We start from the raw sequence: 5,829 nt of genomic DNA on the forward strand, positions 1-5,829 counted from the left end.
TGGAGAAAAAATCATCTTTCTCGGGGCCATTTGATCCATGATTGTAATGAATCGAGCCTATCCCAAAACTATGATTCCAACTCTGAAACATTGTTAAAACACATGTTGGTGTTTTTAATTGATTGAAACCAAAACAACCTGTTTGAGGAGGCAGGTTCACTGAAAGGAATGAAAAGGAGTCAAACCATAATTCAAGGAGGCTATCGTGGTTCTATAACATGGACATAAGAAGTAAAAAGACCTCTTCTTTATATTGTTCAATATAAGGATGAACTTGAAAAGATAGTGGTACTTGATGATCCTGATGACTCTCTCAACATGAGGCATTGAGAGTCTTCCGTTGGCATTTCATTCAGCATGAACTGACAATGAACCGCTGAGGGGATTGACAGCGTTCATTATAATTTCCTTCTCTTCACTATCTTGTCTCTTTGGCATCTTCAAACACAAGGAGATGGTCCCTGATGTTGGCTTTTGATGCGTCACAGTGTGGTCCACCGTTCTTTTTTTTCTCATGGGTGACACAGTCACTTCTTCACACACATATAATGAAACACGCCTCAGGCAAAGTACATTTGCATGCGCACTGATAAACAAACACAGACACAGAGTTGAAGGTGGGATGTAATCTGTTAATAGTATCAACCCTCATTAGTAATCACAGGGAATTGCAGCGACTGGCCTCTGACAGCCCACAATGGCTTTAATTCAAATTAAGAAAGTTTTTTCGATTTAAAGCAGAAAGTTAGCTCATTAGAGAAGAGATGTTTCCGTTTCTTCTGTTATGTCTCAAGATTAGAGGTAATGTTTCACGATGGTAGTAGCTGCAATTAAAATACAGCTTGGTAATTATCTTCTTTTGGTGTGACAATGAAGGTGTTTTTAGCCTTTGTATAATAATAATAATAATAATAATAACAATAATAACTTTATTTATATAGCACCTTTAAAAACAAAGTTTACAACGTCCTCTACAGAGAATCAAGGCACAACAAATAGAATGGTAAGATAGAAATATAAAATAAAAAACAGACAAACAAAATTAGGTGAACCAAATAACTGCATAAAAGGACGACATCACTTCAAAGCATAAAAATGGGTTTTAAGAAGTTACTTAAATGAAGTATAGCCTCTCCAACACTGTATCACGAAAATTCCGTTCCCCCAGAACTAAAACTTATTTTGCAATTCCGTCAGACTGAAACGTATTTCTCCCCCGATTACGTCGACATTTGACGTGTTACAAATACGTCTCCAATCAACGTATCTTTGTCGTTTGTTGTCTCGCTTTATAACAATTTAAAACGTGATTTAAAAAGAAATAATGACGCTATGAACATGTCTCAGTCCATCCGTTCCTGGGACATGTGAGCCTTGTCCGGGGAAGGCACAGTCTCCCTGCAATGGTAATATCCACCCGAAAAATATGTTAACCTCTATCAATAACGTGTTTGTTGAAAAAAACCAGAAAACCAGGGATTGGTTCAGGGAGACACGCCTACCTTCGATGACGTCAGTGAGCAGATGTGTCAGTAATTCTCTCTTCAATAAAAGATGAATGTAAACTCTCAAGATACGTGCTTTCACAGTGTGTTGTTCTCAATTCATAAAATGTACATCAACTACAGCACTGTGTGTCAAATATTTGGAATCAGAAATGATAATGAATACATTTAAATAAATTCTGACATACTAACACATATTTTCTCACATACACACACACACACACACACACACACGCACTACTAATGGAGTAAAATACAATTGAGATTTTAAAAAATGTGAGGAGTTGTGAACTTTTGAAGGAGTGAATTTGGTTTCGCCCCGGTTTTTAAACCCCTCCCAAGCCGGGCTGCTAAGTGCTATAGAGATTGCTAGTCTACATGGTTGGGCCCCATTTGGAAGTGGCTACAAGCTGGAAAGAAAGCTAAGCTCTTTGACATGTTTAGAAGAAGAAGAAAAAAGCTCCAATCAGGCCAAACTCTTCACAGGCTGTCAGATTTGTTAAACCACACATCCTCTTCCAGTCCTGGATTTCAGACAGCGAATTAACTCTTGTGGGTGTTTGTGGGGAGATTTCTCCCCATCACATCCCTGTCTTAAGGTGTCTGTGTTCAATTTGTGATTTCCAGGACTAATATTTAGAAGATATGACTCTTTGCACTTGTCAAAAAATATGTGAATATAAGAGAATAAGGCCCAATTGGACCCTTTGGACACGTTTTTGGGGCCCTTAACCCTCCTGTTAACTTCACATTTACTAACATATTTTACCCTCGGGGTCAATTTGACCCCAGCAATTAAAACCTCCAAGTTTAAGTGTGAGGTACTTTATGTTTGTTTGTTGACTACCTAAATAGCCCTTTAAATATATAAAAAAGTTGATATTTCTTATATGTTTGACAGTGAAAAACAGCCTGGGGTCAAATTGACCACAAGGAACATAGACATTAAACATTGAATGGGGTCAAATTGACCCGAAAAGTAACAGGAGGGTTAATATGCAACTATCGGCCCCAAACGATAGGGTATTCATATTCAGATGCACCTCTTTGAATCTAAAGAGCATCCACATCTCTAAGTTGATTGAATGTATGAACAATTAAATAGAAGACTGGTTTTAATGATTTTACAATTTCCTCTTGTTTAGATTTGGAGGCGATTTCACCCCATGACCTCAATGTCTTATATTTAAGTCAATATAATATGTTGAATATAAAGCAGTAAGGTTAATTTTAGAGACAATTAGGAGGTCAAGGGTCAGTCTGCAGAGTATTGTGTGTGTGTGTGTGTGTGTGTGTGTGTGTGTGTGTATGTAGGTGTGTAGGCGTGTGTGTGTGTGTTGATGTACATTATATGAATTGAAAAAGCACACTGTTAAAACATGTATTTTTCTCAGATCTTCACATTCATCTTTTATTGAAGAGATAATTTCTGACACATCTGCTCACTGACATCATTGAAGGTAGGCGTGTCTCCCTGAACCAATCCCTGGTTTTCTGTTTTTTTCAACAGACATGTCGGGTGATTGTCACCTGACGTTATTGATAGAGGTTAACATATTTTTGCTGGATATTACCATTGCAGGGAGACTGTGCCTTCCCCGTACAAAGCTCACATGTCCCAGGAATGGATGGACCGAAAAACAAGTTCATAGGTCCATTATTTCTTTTTAAATCACGTATTAGATTAATGGTTTATTCACGATTCCCAAATTATTTCCCAGATTTTTTTTGTTTCATTAAAAGTAAACACACCCATTGCTGTCATAATACGCAGGCAATACAACATACACAAGAATAATAAATAAGACAAGAGTACGCTTTTTCCAATTAATAACAGCATTGTAGAAAAGTGAGACTACAAGCGACAAAGATACTAGAGACGCATTTGGACTCTGTATAAAAAATAAATGATTATTATTTGTAATACGTCAAATACAAACGTAATCGGGGGAGAAATACGTTTCAGTCTGACGTAATTGCAAATTAAGTTTTAGTTCTGGGGGAACGCGATTTCCGTGACACAGGGTTAGCCTCTTTCAGTCTATGGGTTTACAATATCACCTGACTGCGTGATCGGGATCTTTAAATACCCTCTCTGCTGTTCGTCCTAATGTATTGATTGCCCCATATCACAATCCAAGCATCCAAGTGTCACTCAGTAAAATCATGTGCATCCCCAATGTATCAACAACAATGGGAAAAAATGACCAAAATCCTCATCAGTGAAACTTTAATGAATAAAGCATTGGTCTCCCCACTATTGCATGCATGCGGCTGTTTGGAAGGCTGGTTGCTTGTTCATGGAGACAGGAGCCTCGGATCAAAGTCTGCATGTTTGACCGCACACGTCTTTGTCTGTGCTCAGCGGCCGTCACAGCAAACACAGAACAGGCGAGATTCACTCCAGTGATTTCTATATATCAGATATCAGAACAGGCCTGCAGTGGCTTCAGGCTACTGGCCTCACCTGTGATGTTTACCTTCGCATTGAAAATGCGGAAGGTTATGTTTTGATCGCCGTGTATTTATTTATTTATTTATTGTATGCGTGTTACTCGTATAACTCAAAAAGTATTAAACCGAATCGCATGAAATTTGGTGGGATGATTGGTTATTATCCGGGGACCATTTGATTAGATTCTGGCATCGATCGGGTCAAAGGTCAAGGTCATGAAAAGGTCAAAATCTTCTTTTTACCATAGCGCGGTCAATTTTTATCCAATTGGCATGCAACTAATGCCAACATGTTCATAATTCAATGCCCAATCTTGTGATATGCGAAGGTATGCGCTCTACCGAGTGCCCATTCTGGTTTTGTTCTTGTTATTGGGCTCACCGTTCTCTCTTTTCTAAATACAACATTTGGATTTCTCTCAGACAAGCGATCAAATTTAGGAATACAAATGTTCAAGCACAGGTGTGTTTAAGTGTGGCTATGGCTAGTCTTTGGAACCAGGAACGATTCCACAATTGTACAATGCAGTCAGGCAAGAGAAAATAAATACTCTCGAAGATGTTTTATGTTAATACAGTAGGATAGTCAGTGAGATTATGGTATCTTTCTTAAAGTTGTGCATGTTGATGAAGTATTAAAGGACTACTCTGACAATGGTCAGTCAACCTTAGTCCCCCTTTTTAAATGGCACAAATATGATGCTGGATGTCCATGTACAAAAGTGACTTCTCTTTATAAAAACATAAATAAATTTCATATATTCACCACGCTCACAGCACATATAAAACAGCACACTGAATTCCGTAATGCCAGTTGTGCATTCATGTTCATCACACTTGCTCGCTGTTGCTCTCTGCCATAGTTGTAGTTATAACACTGCCTTCTGGTGTATTTCAGCACAGGGGATCAATTGGGATTTTGCTGTGGTTCCTTTTCATTGATCCAGGCGTGGCTTTGCAGGGCGGCTGCACACTGTTCCATTTCAGCCAAATTTAATGGAAGTTTCCAAGAAAAGACATTTTGTTCACATGCTGTACTGACTCAGTGGTATCCGTCGATAATTCAGTTCATAATTGATTTAAAATCCACCTCGTCCTGGATTAGAACTACAAACCAGGGTGGCCTAAAACGTCTACCTCAAATTCCCGATAAAACTTTGACCTCGAAGGGCTTGTGTTCACACTCCATTTGTACCTTTGCATTGAAAATGCGGAAGGTTATGTTTTGATCGCCGTGTTTTTATTTATTTATTTATTTATTTGTATGCGTGTTACTCGCATAACACAAAAAGTATTAAACCGAATCGCATGAAATTTGGTGGGATAATTGGTTATTATCCGGGGACCATTTGATTAGATTTTGGGATCGATCGGGTCAAAGGTCGAGGTCATGAAAAGGTCAAAATCTTCTTGAATCGCATGACATTTGGTGGGATGATTGGTTATTATCCGGGGACCATTTGACTAGATTTTGGGATCAATGGGGTCAAAGGTCAAGGTCATGCAAAAGTCAACATCTTCTTTTTACCATAGCACGGTCAATTGTTATCCAATTGGCATGCAACTAATGCCAAAATGTTCATAAATCAATGCCCAATCTTGTGATATGCGAAGGTATGCGCTCTACCAAGTGCCCGTTCTAGTTTACATTATTTTGATTTCTCTGTCATCTGTCCAGCTTTGATTGCTCAGGGCTTTATGATGTCCTCCAGTTCCATTGGAAGATGGAAAGCTACAAAAACAAGTGTACTTGTGCAACATTTTTAAGATGTCACTTTTAAGAGGACACTTTCTGTCTCCATATTGTGTAGTTTCATAGCCATCCGAGGCTGTGACCTCATAGCATAGATAACTATCATGTCAGCCTGAG

This window comes from Pseudoliparis swirei, chromosome 16 (assembly GCF_029220125.1).
Source record: "Pseudoliparis swirei isolate HS2019 ecotype Mariana Trench chromosome 16, NWPU_hadal_v1, whole genome shotgun sequence".
NCBI lineage: Eukaryota > Metazoa > Chordata > Actinopteri > Perciformes > Liparidae > Pseudoliparis > Pseudoliparis swirei.